This window comes from Amblyomma americanum, chromosome 6 (genome assembly GCF_052857255.1).
Source record: "Amblyomma americanum isolate KBUSLIRL-KWMA chromosome 6, ASM5285725v1, whole genome shotgun sequence".
NCBI classification, from domain to species: Eukaryota; Metazoa; Arthropoda; class Arachnida; order Ixodida; family Ixodidae; genus Amblyomma; species Amblyomma americanum.
This window is the reverse complement of record NC_135502.1, coordinates 27,116,148-27,131,896: the sequence shown is the minus strand read 5'-3', so window position 1 is coordinate 27,131,896 and position 15,749 is coordinate 27,116,148. Positions and strand designations below refer to the sequence as shown.

The following is a 15,749-nucleotide window of genomic DNA, read 5'->3' as shown; positions in this document are numbered from 1 at the left end:
TATATTCGACCTGCGACATGTCCTGAAGCATGCCTAAAAACATTGGTTTAAATATCTTTGCGAAAGATATCAAATTATGCAGTTGAATGCCCAGTGCCCTTTATTCTCTTAAATTCGGGGACTTTTTGTTAAGATGTAAGCATCGCAAATGTTAATCTTTATTTCTTTACATTGTAAGCTAAGCCAGCTGGTATAACGCGCATTGCTCTGAGTTTTAGTGGAGCTCCGTTAGGTTGCTGAAAACTTCGTTTTGGGGTGCTACTTTGTTTCCTGAATGACGTGAGGAAAGTTCGTGCCCTCGGGAGTTTTATCGAAAGCGATGACGAGGCTACAGAAATGCAGGAGAATATGCAAATCTTTTATAGTCATCGCCTCTCAGATAAGTCTGTTCCCTCGTAAAGGCCGATTTTATTGACAGAACGCAGTTCCGAACTAATTTTGCTTTGCTGGCAGTTAGTTCATGCTTGCAGTTACTGTCAACTACTGACTTAATTTTTGCGCCAAACTTCAAAATGCTGTTCCAAGAGGAGATCTTGGACGTCGCGTGCGTGCAACGTGCTCTGCTCCTGCGGCCAGGGTTGGGTTCCGTCTATACCCGTTCCTTTCGAGAATGACATGATGCGTTTTCCTGGGGAGCACCATGAATTCTTGCTAACGCTGCTGTTGTGCAAAATTAAAGCAGCTGCGCTTGAAATTTCAGGAGCTATATGTACGCTGCAGAATCTTTTACTCTTTGAAACTTGCCATCCAAGTATTACATGCCGCGTATCATTCTACACACTCATAAAGAACTTGCCGGAAGACGAACTATGTAAGCTGATAGCCTCGCTTTTTATCCAAATATAACGGTAGAACGCGTTGACGTCCGTGCTCGAAGCAATAATGCGTTCGACCATACACAGTCGGGCTAAAGGAGAGGGCGCGCAATCGTTAATCCGTTGTTTCAGATTTCTCCCATGGCAAAGGGGCTGACTACGCGGTCTTTGCGTAAAGAGGCGAAATATATAGGCTTGACGGTTGCCACTGACGCAGGCCGAACTGGGAGCGATTCTCCTTCCGCGTGAACGGCAGTCGCAGCTGCGGAGCGGTGGGGCAGTGGCGACCCCACCTAGGTGCGGCGGGAGTCGGAAACAGACCCCATTGCGAAGGTCGTAAGAAGCGCGCGACCCGCCGCTGTGGCTCAGTGGTTAGGGCGCTCGACTACTGATCCGGAGTTCCCGTGTTCGAACCCGACCGCGGCGGCTGCGTTTTTATGGAGGAAAAACGCTAAGGCGCCCGTGTGCTGTGCGATGTCAGTGCACGTTAAAGATCCCCAGGTGGTCGAAATTATTCCGGAGCCCTCCACTACGGCACCTCTTTCTTCTTTCACTCCCTCCTTTATCCCTTTCCTTACGGCGCGGTTCAGGTGTCCAACGAGATATGGGACAGATACTGCGTCATTTCCTTTCCCCAAAAAACCAATTATTAAGAAGCGCGCGCTCCCCTAGAGACCGGCCGTGCCTCCGTCTGGAAGGGATGGGGGGGGGGGGGGGGGTTATGGCCCTCTCTTTGACGAGGGTTGTGAGGCCCGAGCTGCTATTACATAGCATGGACCTCGGGCATAGGCACACGCCTTCAAAAATATTGGCAGCGGCTTAGCTCGGCTATGCCAGGATACACGTAGCGAGAAGCACGTTTCCCTGGCTGAGCTTGTTGTGGTCACCGTATGTTTAGCAATGAGAGACATTGGACTCCATCTCGGCGGCTATGCGCCGTTTATTACGCTCGGCAGTCTGGCATCTCCGTTTGGCAAGCCATTCCTCTATCTGTTCGGGCGTCTCCACTGCTCTCTTCGCCTTCTTACACCCATTCTCTCTGTTGATAGCGAAGTGCCAGGCGGCAACCTCAGGATAGGAAGAGTTAATCTTCTCTGGTCTATACCGCCGTTTGGCAGCGGCTGGACTTTTCTTCTCTGCATCCATGTCAAACGTTGTGATTCAGCCGCCCATTACATCTCCGCCGTTTATACGCAATGCTTCGCACGCGACGCGCGGTTCAGGTGATAGAGCGGCGAGGCGGCGACGAAGCGCGCGGCGCACCTGTGAGGTCTCGCTGGTTACCATGCTAAAAGGCGCATGCGCACCACTGCTGCTCCTCTCCAGTTGCCATGGTAACGGCGCATGAGCACAACTGGCCTCTCCCAGCCACCTCTTAGTTCTCGACTGGTAGCCCCAGTGTAGCTCGCGCTACAAAACCGCCGCTTGCGGCGTCCTCCCGGTAGCAAACTGAGACGCCTGCGACCGTACGGTGGCGCCGCTCCCCGCCAGTCGCGATCCGGACCCAGTCGTTCGCAGCAGCCCCGCTGCGACCGCGCCTGCAGGGTCACCCGATCCGCCATTGCATTGCATGGGCCTTAGCCACGGGCACAGGTCTTCGCAAAGCGCCGTTCGTGACGTCCGCCCGGTAGGAAGCGATGACGTCCGCGACCGAACGATGGCGCCACTCTCCGCCGATGCCCGGTCGTCGCGGACGATATTCGCGACCGCACTTCCTCCAGAATGGGGGTGTGGGCGTGAGCGGCGACTGCGCTCGTGCTTGTAGAGACGAATGGCCGCCATTCGCGATCTGGATCTGATCACTTCTCGCCTGCATTGTGATCTGTGCCACTATTGCAATGCCTGTGCCTTTGCCGCGGGCACACCTCTGCGCGAATTACCGCTCTCGGCCTGCACCAGGTAGGCAGTGTCCACGCCAGCGGCTTAATGACTGCGCCGCTTTCCCGCGACCTCACCTTCTCCGCTCTGTGACTCCGCGTTTTCTTCATACGCTCCAACGGCCCGTACGCGGGTTCGATCCCGGCCGCGGAGGTCGAATTTTGATTGAGGCGATATCCTAGAGGCCTGTGTACTATTCGGTGTCAGTGCACGTTAAAGAACCCCCAGGTGGTCTAAATTTCCGGAGCCCTTCACTACGGCGTCCCTCCTAACTTGAGTCGCTTTGGGACGGTTCATCATCATCATCAGCAGCAGACTGACTATACCTACTGCAGGGCAAAGGCCTCTCCCATGTCTCTCCAATTAACCCTGTCCATTGCCAGCTGCGCCCACCCTATGCCTGCAAACTTCCTAATCTCATCCGCCCACCTAACCTTTTGCTGCCCCCTGCTACGCTTACTTTCTCTTGGAATCCACTCCGTTACCCTTGAAGATCAGCGGTTATCTTGTGTTCGCAGTATGCATGCCCTGCCCAAGCCCATTTATTCCTCTTGATTTCGACTAGGAAGTCATTAACCTGCGTTTGTTCCCTCACCGCACTCTGCCCGCTTCCATAAACCGCTCTTTATTCTGTTGAGATTTAATCGGGGGAGATAAATACGTTTCACCCCAATTAACCGCGGCTGGCACAGTTCAAAGCCGCCGGACCCAACCCCGCCATCGCGTACGCTACCGAGCGCACGCCGACCACGGGGCCTTGCTCTGAGGGAACAAAGGAACGACACATTGGCTGACACAAACAGGCATTTATTGCTACAGCAAAAATAACGCCAGCTAGCAACAAAATACGCTAGCGATTCGAGGTCGTCCGACTCACCAGCACGTTTACGAGCGAATGTTCGCCCACGCTAGGGCAAGGGATACTCCGAAGCCGGACGGGACGAGATACGGGAGAACGGTTCTCGCCACTTCCTCGCCCCGCTGGCGAAGAGCGGAGCCGCGGGCGACCCGTCCGCTCGGGTCGACGATCCCAGCCGAGGAGCGTGATGCTGTGGGCTGTATCAGCAGGCCCGCGAAGAAAAGGCCGGTTGAAAACTGCAGGCCGGGATTCTGCAGTAGTCGCCAGAACAGCAGCCGGAGGTGATTGCCCCCTGTTCTCGCCACGGCTGCCCCGGATGGATGCGGCGAACAGGATACAGGCCGCTCCGTCGCAGCAGGTGGCAGCGAGACGATGTGCCCAGGACAGCAAGCCTGGGTGGCTCCACCGGATCTGCAAAATTGCCGAAGTGCTCTTGGCGTGTCTTCAACGCAGGTCATGGGAGGGGAAACGGCGTCCGCCAGAGCCTCATGGCACAATGCCTAACTCGCTAGCAAAACGTGTCGGGCGGCTGTTCAAACGCAAAGTTCAAGGGAACAAATCCCTCCCTTTCTTGAGTTGAACGAGTCTGCTCAGTTCATGTGAGGTTAAGAAAAACCGAGTGGGCAGCAAAGTGCGCCCCTCCCAATACCGTGGTCCGGTGGTCGTGTCTCTTCTGAAGTGGTGCAAGCAGCTCCTAAAAGCCTTAGGACTGACTATCACTGACAATGACCGTGAACAAAACAAAAACCCGGCAAGGGTTACGTGCGCGCAGCCGCGAGGAGACATCATTCATTGGCGGTGGTCCTACCCCGCTCACTGCACAAAGGAGCTTCCGGGCGGTCGACGCCCACCGCATCGGATGGTGTCGGAGCGCCCGGTGCCGAGCTGCAATATCAGCGAGCTCGTAGCGGCACCTGTGGCCCCAGGCCAACCGGCTCCCGGAGCCGCGACTCCCAGAGTAGAAGAAGAGACGGCAGAGAAAAATATATACAGAAAACTTGGACCACCCATGCGGCTTCCGTACTCACTCGCTTAAGGCTCGTCAGCTCCGCGGGTGCTAGGCCTCGCGCTCCCTCTATGCGGACCAAGTGGTTTTTGTGCTGAAGAAACTCCAGAGAAAACTTGACAAAAAACGTGCTGAGCATGTCGAAAAGTTCAAACATGCTGCAGCGCAATACACCTAGCACTCAAGAAAGCATGCCGCAGGTCCTAGCGATCAAAATTCACTCTAGGCTTAGCTTTTGTCAAGTCTGGGCAAAAGGCGTTCCTCGAACCGGACAGACAGTCGTCCAATGTTCCAAGAGCCTCACGCCCCACGTTGGGCGCCGGAGGGGGGTTTTAATCGGAGGGGGGATTTAACCGGAGGGGGGTTTTAAGGAGAGAGCACACTGTCCAGTCTCACCGCCCTCTGCACCACACACTGCACACACGTTCCCGTCTGCAGAAAGGCACAGAGTAGCGACAGAGGGAGACGCGCTCATACGCGTACCTGCGCGCACATCCTACATTTCCTCCTCTGCTTCTGCACTGCGTTCGCGCCCTAATCGATCTATCATCATCATCATCATCATCAGCCTTACAACACCCACTGCAGGGCAAAGGCCTCTCTCATGTCTCTCCAATTAACCCTGTCCTTTGCCAGCTGCATCCACCCTTTGCCTGCAAACTTCTTAATCTCGTCCGCCCACCTAGCCTTTTGCCGCCCCCTGCTACGCTTACTTTCTCTTGGAATCCACTCCGTTACCCCTAAGGACCAGCGGTTATCTTGCCTTCGCATTACATGCCCTGCCCAAGCCCATTTCTTTCTCTTGATTTCGACTATGATGTCATTAACCCGTGTTTGTTCCCTTTCCCACTCTGCCCACTTCCGGTCTCTTAACGTTGCACCTATCATTTTTCTTTCCATGGCTCGCTGCGTTGTCCTTAACTTAAGCGGAACTCTTTTCGTTAGCCTCCACGTTTCTGCCCCGTAGGTGAGTACCGGTAAGATAAAGCTTTTGTGCACTTTTCTCTTGAGGGAAATTGGTAAACTGCCGCTCATGATCTGCGAGAACTTGCCATATGCGCTCCACCCCATTCTTATCCTTCTAGTTATCTCCCTCTCATGATCCGGATCAGCTGTCACTACCTGGCCTAAGTAGACATATTCCGGCACAACTTCTAGGCTCTCGCTGCCAATTGTGAACTGTTGTTCCTTTGCTAGGCTGTTGAACATTACGTTGGTTTTCTGCATGTTAATTTTTAGACCCATCGTTCTGCTCTGCCTGTCTAACTCATTGATCATGATTTGCAGTTCACCTCCTGAGTGACTCAGCAAGGCAATGTCATCAGCGAATCGCAGATTATTTAGGTGTTCTCCATTTATTCTTATTCCCAACTGTTCCCAATTCAGGCCTCGGAATACCTCCTGTAAACACGTGGTGAACAGCATTGGCGAAATCGTGTCTCCTTGCCTGACGCCCTTCCTTATTGGAATTTTATTTCTTACTTTATGGAGGACTATAGTAGCTGTGCAGTTGCTATATATATCTTCCAGTATTTTGACATAAGACGCTTCTACCCCCTGATTACGCAATGCCTATATGACGACTGAGGTTTCCACTGAGTCGAATGCTTTCTCGTAATCAATGAAAGCTATATATAGAGGTTGGTTATATTCTGCGCATTTCTTTATCACCTGAATGATAGTGTGAATATGATCTATTAATGTGAATATCCTTTACGAAAGCCTGCCTGATCATTTGGTTGATTAAAGTATAACGTTGTTCTGACTATATTAGCGATTACCTTAGTCAATACTTTGTAGGCAACGGATAGTAAGCTGATCGGCCTGCAATTTTTCAAGTCCTTGGCGTCTCCCTTCTTATGAATTAAGATAATGCTTGCATTCTTCCAAGCTTCTGGTACAGTTGAGGTCATAAGGCATTGCGTATACAGGGTGGCTAGTTTTTCTAGCACGATGTCCCCTCCATCCTTCCACAGATCTGCTGTTACCTGTTCCTCCCCAGCTGTTTTTCCCCTTTTCATTGCTTCTAAGGCTTTTACTTCATCTTGCGTTACTGGCGGGATGACGCATTGCTGTGCACTGCTGTCTTTCTCATTAATGCTCTGATTACATTGGCTACTGTACAGGTTTGTGTAGAACTCTTCAGCTACGTTAACTATCTTATCCATATTGCTAATGACATTGCCCTGCGTGTCTCTTAATGCATACATCTGGTTTTTACCTATGCCTAGGTCCTCTTCACTGCGTTTAGGCTACCTCCGTTCTTTAGAGCATGCTCGATTCTCTCCATATTAAACTTCCCTATGTCGGCGACCTTGCGCTTATTTATTAACTTTGATAGCTCTGTTAGTTCTAGACTGTCGGTAGGGTTAGACGCTCTCATGCTTTGGCGCCTCTTAATCAAATCTTTCGTCACCTGAGATAGCTTTCCGGTATCCTGTCGAACGGTCCTACCGCCTACCTCTACTGCGCATTCCGTAATTATTGATGTCAGATTATCGTGCATTGTATGAACATCAAGATCGTCTTCTTCAGTTAAAGCCGAATATCTGTTTTGCAGCGCTATCCTAAACTCCTGTGCTTTCCCTCTTACGGCTAACTCGTTAATGGTCTTCCTTTTCACTAGCTTCTTCCGTTCCCTCTTCAAGTCTAAGGTAATTCGAGACCTTACCATTCTGTGGTCGCTACAACGCACCTTTCCGAGGACGGCCACATCCTGAATGATGCCAGGCTTAGCGCATAGTATGAAGTCGATTTCATTTTTAGTTTCACCATTGGGGCTCTTCCATCTATCTATACGTCTCCTCTTATATTACCTCGCTCGGTGACCAGTGTGACTGCTTACGGGTGTTGCGGGCTGTTCTACACGGCGTAAGCACTCCTGCGACTCTAGATAAAACGCTCTAGACGACACCTGCAACACCAAGTGAGCCTCAGGGTGCTAGTCCAGGTGAGTCCCAGACGAACAGCAGTTCTCTTATATAAATGTTGGCTAGCACCCGGAGGCTTCCCCGTCCCTACCAGCCCTCTAATTTCCGTAAGGAGTAATTCGCCCCCCCCCCCCCCCCCCTTCCCTGTGTGACACGATCGCGCGGTGCAGTTTCCTCTACTAACACACCTTTTACCCGTCCGGTAGTTCCGTCACTAGGCTGGTTTCCCGTTGCCGTTGATTTCGCTCGGCTATCGCGCTAGCGCTTATAGCTCGGAGAGAGCTGACGCGACTGAAGCCGTATCTGAAGCCGCGCGCTTTTATTTGGCGAACTCCTCGCCGCCTCGATCCCTTACCTTTCGCCATGTAAGACTTCGTAGGATTCGGCGCTCTTCTATACTCACAGTTCAGCACCGGGAGACTCAGCGTCTGTGAGCTGACTTTCGCTCGGCCGGAAGCAGCACACCTAGTCCTGCAGTTTTCTGCCAGCCGACCTGAACTTACCGTGTGCAACCAGGGGCGCGCTCTTTGCCGTGGCAGTACGGCATCACTCAGTTCTACCCCATTTTATCTCAAAATGCACTTCCGCGCTCACAAGCAGGCCTCCATGCGGTACTGAAGGAGGAGGGAGGAAAACTATTTAACGGAAGGTTGTTTAGGGCACGTACGCTTTTGGGCCCCCGCACGACCCCACTGCACTCAGACGTTCATGAGCTCGTCCATGATCGTCCATGACGTCGGCGGCCCGGTATGTCGCGATCTTCTGCGTGTCCTGGTCCGCGAAGCGCAACGGGGCCTCCCATTCCTCCCAGCCGGTCAGGTGCTCCAGGCCCCGCGGGGAACGATCTACTCCACGTGCATTGGTCGAAGGGAAAAGAATAGTATTTCACTGAATATTCAGTGTTCACAAACGCGGCTACGATTTCCTTGCGAAGGACGATAAAACATCAGAAAGTTTGTTTCACGTACGTACCGAGTTCACGTACGCAAACGTGAGAAGTCTACGCAGCATACGTGCATGTTGCTTCAAACCCTTTTAGTTGCACGTACGCGACAGACGCCGCGCGTTTTTCCTAGCGCCATCTACTGAGAGATGCAGACACTGCTGTAGCCCCTAAGACTAGACGAGTCAAAGCCAAGCCAGTCGAACTACGTCGGAGCGCTCTTCGTTAGGCTTAACAGCTGCGAAATTGCCTTTATGTCTGAAAAACAAAAGCTATTTGTCCCTTGAAACTTTATGCGAGGGTAAGACTGGGCAAATCGAAGGCGAATACAACAGTTTAGAACACGATATCGCGTCGAGGGATTAGCGACGAAGCTGTTATCGCTGTGAAGCGGTGGGCAGGACGCCGCCATGTTTGTCAACGCTAGTACGCAAGCAAGGCAAGGACCGCAACGTAAAAATCCGAATCTCACGTACGTACGTGAGACTCGCGCATACCCTTTGCGTTCTGCGCATGCGCACTGGTCACCCGTAAGAGCTCTACGTACGTGAAGCCTCTGCGGTGGAACACAGGGGCGTCCTCTGTTCCCAGATGTTTATCACCGGACGTGGTAGTGCCCCTTGTTGTAAGAAAATTCCGTATAGGCTACACTCTTTTGCGGTGATTGTAACAACGTCGACCATATCATGTGGGCGCAGTGCGGGCAAGACTGCCATCCTCGGTGTAACTGCCTCACGCATTTATTACGGCACCTTGCTCCGCTTCAGTGTCTTCGAAGTGAACTTGCAGCACGGATACCTGAGCGAGAGTGGGAAGAGATGTAGAGAACGGGAAGGGAAAAGCAGCAGTTCGGGCACTTTAAGAAGTGAACAGAACTCGTTTATGACGACTCGTAAGTTTCGCAAGGCCTCCATGTCGATGAGCGGCTGGCGAACTTCTGGTTGTAAGTCGCCACTCGGTTCCTGTTCCGCGCTCTCGTGTGATGGGCGTTGTCACAGTTCCCACCGACTGACTGCACTGCAGCAGAATACTCCCTCTTGAGCTAGAGTACAATATTTCTGCTAAATAACGAGCGCACAGTGCTCAAATGAAGTACAAGCTCAAGGGGTTCGCTTGAAAGCAATGTAACCTCCTGTTGTTACATCTATGGAGGTCCCATATTGTGGAGGCGCGGTGACAGGTGTTCATCTCACCTTGGAGAGATCTGGAACACAAGTGACGCATAGCAAGCCACACATCACGGCTTAGAATGAAATGCCCTGAGTTCTTACACTTTTGTCAGAGGGCGTAACTGTCTCTTTCAACGAAGGGTAGAACGTTGTGAGGCTGCGTAGCATGCCATGCATGGGCGAAATTTCGGGATGAGGTTCAGGCCAGTCGTCCCGATTTTCGGTGCATACCTGCAACACGTACTCGCCACCAGCAAGGGTCTTCGGCCTCTTCAGTTGCCTCTGCTCCGCAGCGGCAGAGGTTGAAGAACTGATCATTAGGCGCTGAACACCACCTGGAAAGGAGGGGAAACGTCGACGGTAATTTACAGGACGAAAGCTATAAGACGGCGACGCTCTGCTCTCTTTCTTTACAATGATAATTATTTTAAAACAGAGCACACCTGAAAGGAAGAAGCGCATAATTGGTACAGCTGAGCTCATCACCAATACGAAACGGGCGCGACGTTTCCAATACCCTGAAAAGTAGCGCCCAGCGTTTCGTATTCTGTCGATGCGAAGACGTGTTCGAGACTGCGAAAAGGCCCCGCGCGGAAGCAAAACAGCAGGCGCGGGAATGGAGGCGCCGGGATGGAGATTTCCCGGTAAATCAAATCAGCGCGTTGCGGTTTGACAATATCTTCCTTTATGCATATAAGTTATGCAATATTGTTACGTGACAGCCAGCTGAAGAATGAGACGGTTTGACTGATGGCAATGATGTGACTTAATCGTCGCTGGCCTAGCGCGGGCGCTTCGTCCCACGCCACTGCCAGTTTCGTCGTCTTCGTCACAATACAACACGTGTGAGCACATGGACACGAGAATAAACGGGAAGGAAAACAGTGACTGATAGCGATCATCAGACCGAACGCACTCAGCATTAGGACAGTAACATATATTTGGTCTGGTTTATGGGGATTTAACGGTATTTAACGACGCTTCTCACAGTCTGGAATCTGCATTCAGCTTCATGCTGTAGACCCGCCGTGGTGGCTCAGCGGTTAGGGTGCTCGACTACTGATCCGGAGTTCCCGGGTTCGAACCCGACCGCGGCGGCTGCGTTTTTATGGAGGAAAAACGGTAAGGCGCCCGTGTGCTGTGCGATGTCAGTGCACGTTAAAGATCCCCAGGTGGTCGAAATTATTCCGGAGCCCTCCACTACGGCACCTCATTCTTCCTTTCTTCTGTCACTCCCTCCTTTATCCCTTCCCTTACGGCGCGGCTCAGGTGTCCAACGATATATGAGACAGATACTGCGCCATTTCCTTCCCCCAAAACCAATTATTATTATGCTGTAGGGATGCCTCATTTCGCCTTTGTCTGCAAAAAAAAATAATAACTTGCTAACTCGCAAAAGTAACAGTAACAGGTGGAAAGCTGGGCGAGTCGAATCAGATTCACGGTGAAGGTAGCGCGAAATACGAGGATGTAAGACACGACACACATGAACAATTATACTTATTGAATGGCCAGAAAGCTTAAGGTAACAATTCATTGATTATTTAACTAAACTTAACACGCATGCTGTGGCGATGGAACCTTAACTGCAGTGGCCGTTTTAGTTCAATTTTTTTTTTTCACCTCAGTCACCAGACCATGGCAGTTTGTACGACTGAGCACGGAGCTCCAGAGCAATAGCGATTAGAGCAAATTAGTCACATGCCTGCACCGACTTCTCACGAACCATTATTCGGAAGGCTTTTCCGAGAATTAGAAAAATTAGAAACAATGCAATCCTCGACGACGAACCCCTGGTGTTCCCCCATGCAAGCCGCCATTCTTTCGTGCATAAATGGTTTATGGTTTATGGAGGGTTTAACGTCCCAAAGCGGCTCGGGCTATGAGGGACGCCGTAGTGAAGGGCTCCGAAAATTTCGACCACCTGGGGCTCTTTAACGTGCACGGACATCACGCAGTACACGGGCGTCTAGAATTTCGCCTCCATCGAAATTCGACCGCAGCGGCCGGGATCGGCTGCAGCGGCTGGTAACATATGTGCATTGGCGTTCAGCTATAATGAGTTGTAAATAGACAGCTGCGAGGCTGTTAGTTTTGTGACGTACATCTCGCTGTTCCTTACAGAAATACAAGCATAAGGGCAAGCTGGATGGTCGACCGTTTTTTGACTGGGCGAGCAGTCATGCTTACCTATGTCGGCGCCGAGCAGTGCCTCCGGGCGTGGCTGGTTCAGGCCAGAGAGGTCGATGAACTTGAGAACCCACGTTGAAGCAGTCCTCGAGAATGAAAACACAGCACAGGATTACTAACTGGCTGGTGTTGTTATACACATATTGAATTAATATATCTCGCTAATGTCATCTGTTTTCGTCTGTCCACCTCGTCCAACAAGAAATTTTTTTCAAATGTTTTAACCTACCACTTGTCAGCAATTTTTACGGTAAAATGACTATTTCTATGCTGGTGCCATAGTTTAAAACAAGCTTCCCGCAAACTTAATGATAGGTCATTTTTCAATCGTCGAAACAAAAAAAATTATTTCAGTGTAATCAATACTCGACTCCGTTATAAACCAATGATTTCCTTACATGTATATCGCTTTTTTTACTGACTTTTTAACTATTGTATAATTTATGTAATTCCCTTTTTCTTTTTCATTTAACTGTTGCTATACATGAATTGAAATAAGCGTTGAGCATGAAATCATGTATAGTGTCGAGTTGTCTCGCTATTGTTTCTTGCATTACTGGTAAGCTTATGGACCCAAGTCTGACCGAGAATGCTAGGGATCCAGATGATTCGCATACATCTTTTTTTACTTTTGGTGCAAAATAAATTGCCTTGATTTGATTTTTGTTCCTTTAGTTTTTAATTAATTGATTACTATAGTTAACACGATGCAAATGATTGTCATCGCAGCAGAAACATCGCGGCAGTGGTATCGAAGAATGCACTGCAGCGCGCACGTATACATCCCTCTTCAAAAGTCTTCACGTCACATGCTTCGATTTCTGCCCTGAAGTGGGGTGCATAAGGCATGCCTGAACCTCTAAATCTCTGCGTGGTGAAGGGAAACCCTGTGCTTACATTTCTAGACCTTTTGTTCTTTAGGGGTGCCACTACTGGGCTCCACTTTTGGGCTTGAAATCAAACCACGTGACGTGCAGTAAAGGCTTTTGACAAACGCCGTACATAGTCCAGCAGGGCATATTTTTTTTTTCTTTTTGTCCTCAAGTGTTTGTGCCAAGCACTCCTGCCGGCAGACTTCACACGAATACCCGAGCGCCTGGCTTGGACTGGCGCCAGCGCCGCGAAGGGTTGGTCGCCGGGTCCGAGATAATGTGTGTTTGCAGCGGCTGATAGCGGGTATGCCGTTCGACTCTTTCTTCCGACAACAGTAGCGCGGGAGAGAGCACTTCTGCTCTATCTGGTCTAACTCTGTCCTCTGCTCTTCTGTGGCCGATCGCCGCTGAGAGCACGCTCGTGACGGAGCCGTTTCATCACTCTTTCGGAACGATGGCGTGGCATCACGCGTGCGGCTACGAGTTTGTTTCCTTATCACGGCAGCCAAATATGGTGAAAGAAGCATCTACAGCTAGCAAGCCTTTCGATTCCGGTTGCAAGGCTGTCACTTGCGCGAAGTAATGATGGGCAGCGTGCTATGCTTCCAATTCTAACAAGGGTCCCAGGCATTGTTTTGCACTCAACAAAGCCAAGAAAAAAAATAGCTGAGGAAGCATGAGTTTGTTGTGTCCGCAGGGCTGGATAGCAAATCTACAGGGTAAAATTATCAGTTTCTTGTTAATTTTGTCATTCTCCCACGGACCGGCGTGTTTTCGCAGATTAGTTGTCCCTGCTTCCCGCTTTGTCCGCGCTGCTCAGACCAGTATGTTATATGTATATATATACTGGAGTGGCGACAGGAGTTGCACTTTTCCTGGCCAATAAAAAGGGGCGGATGCTACTCTCTGCAATTTTCACTCACCGTGTGGTGTCGAGTTAACACCTAAAAAAAGCTAAGTTGTGCGATAACAAAATTGTATACTATATAGGCAAACTAATCGACTGTGACCATGCACACAGCTTGTCGAAAGGTAGAAGCCGAAGGACGAAGCCGACAGCCCTCCACTAGCTGCTGTTGCACTGTGTGAAATTGTGCGAGCCATATGTAATGTGGCTGACGCGCTATTTTCTTATTAATTTTTTATTAATTTTTTTTTGTGGGTTGATCCCGGAGGCAGTGCAATACCGGGCCAACCCGTGGCGGTGGTGAAGCAAGCTTCAAGCAATCCGCCGCATTCCAAAAATAAGTTTAATATCGTTGGTCCAAATAGGACCCGTATCAGATATCTTATAGGTTATATCAATAATGCTACTTGAGCACGGATAGGGATTAATAAGGAAGGAAACCTTGCAAAAACGAATGCTTATTGCTGAAAAACATGGGTGCGGTGGTTCTCTAGAATCAAACATCGTATTTATCGAATGTGCGGTAGAGTGGAGCAATAAGAAACTCGAAATGGCGCGTTACCGCTATGCGAGGCGACAACCAATTAAAATGATAGTCACGCACAATGTCTGACATAAAATAGTTGGTTTACCGTGGGCTTAGCGTCCCAAAGCTACTCAGGCTATGAGGAACGCTGTAGTGAAGGCCACCGGAAATTTCAACCACCGGGGTTTCTTTAACGTGCACTGACATCGCACAGTACACGGGCCTCTAGAATTTCGCCTCCATCGAAATTCGACCGCCGCGGCCGGGATCGAACCCGCGTCTTTCGGGCCAGCAGCCGAGCGCCATAACCACTGAGCTACTGCGGTGGCCTGACATGAAGTGGTATACAGCCAAGCATGCAAGAGACTTTCTAAAGCTGCCCCGAAGAATGCTATACAGAAGTGCGCGAGGCCTTTGTTCATTTGGCCTGCACCGAGCCGGAGGGCCCAGGTTCAACTCCGCGCCGGCGGCAGAGTTTAGATGGAGACGAAACGCAAAAGGCGCGCGTTTTCTGAGCAATGTAAATATACGTTAAACAACCCCAGGTGACCTATAATTATTTCGCCACTTTTCAATACTGTATCTTTTTCTTCTTTCGCACGCTTCATTTCTTCTCGCTCTGTGCAGTTGAGGTATATATCGTTAGGTGAAAGTTACTGCGCCACCAGAACTGTGAGCGTGCGGCGTTCGGCTGAAGTGTTCAGCGCTGCTCTCGAGAAGATCGAAGGCATACAGCACGCAATATACGCTGACGACGTCACGGTCTGGGTTACCACTGGGTCGCTCGGCCAGAAAGAAGAACGACTGCAAGCAGCGGCTACCTGCGTGGAAGAATATGCCAGTGCACGAGGCCTCGCCTGCTCCACCGAAAAATCAGAACTCCTGCGAGTCCACAAAGGGAAACACAAGGAAGGGTCCCTCAATGTCTCCCTCGAAGGACAGCTAATTCCCGAACGAGACAAGATACGCGTCTTGGGAACGTGGCTGCAGAGCAACCAGCGATGCGGCCATACGCTCGGCGTTCTCAAGCAATCGACCACTCAGGTCGCCAGAATGATCACGCGCGTGTCGCAGAAGCGGAGCGGCATGCGAGAGGGGGATACCCTGCGCCTGGTTCAGAGCCTGGTGGTTAGTCGCGTGGGTTACGCCCTCCCGTACTTCAACCTCAACAAAGGAGAAGTGGATAGTGCAGACACCATACTCCGCAAAGCTTACAAGACAGCCCTGCATCTACCAATGAACACCTCCAACGAAAAACTATTGGCTCTTGGAATTCACAACACCTTCGAAGAGATCAAAGAAGCCCAACTGGTCACGCAGTTAGCTAGGCTCCAGCAGACTCCTACGGGGCGCTCGCTCCTTAGCCGACTGGGGCTAGGCGGAACTGCGGAATTCGAGAATCGTACTGCGAGCATACCGGACGCAATCCGCCAGACGCTAAAGGTTCGCTCCCTTCCCCGGAACATGGACCCCAACTTGCATGCGGCCCGTAGGGCAGCCCCGGGCGAGGTATGTACAACAAAATCTAGCTACAAAATCCACAACGGTATACACGGACGCGGCTCCGTATACAAGAAGCTCACATAACAGCACAGTGGCGGTAGTTATTGATTCGAACTTAAAGGAATTAGCTAGCGCCTCAGTGAGGGATTGC

The 15,749-nt window shown here is 50.8% G+C and overlaps 1 pseudogene; it reads right to left on the bottom strand.

Moving 5' to 3' along the window:
* Positions 1 to 13,815: 13,815 nt before the first annotated feature.
* LOC144095741 (U2 spliceosomal RNA) lies at positions 13,816 to 13,994 on the bottom strand (annotated as a pseudogene).
* Positions 13,995 to 15,749: the final 1,755 nt, after the last annotated feature.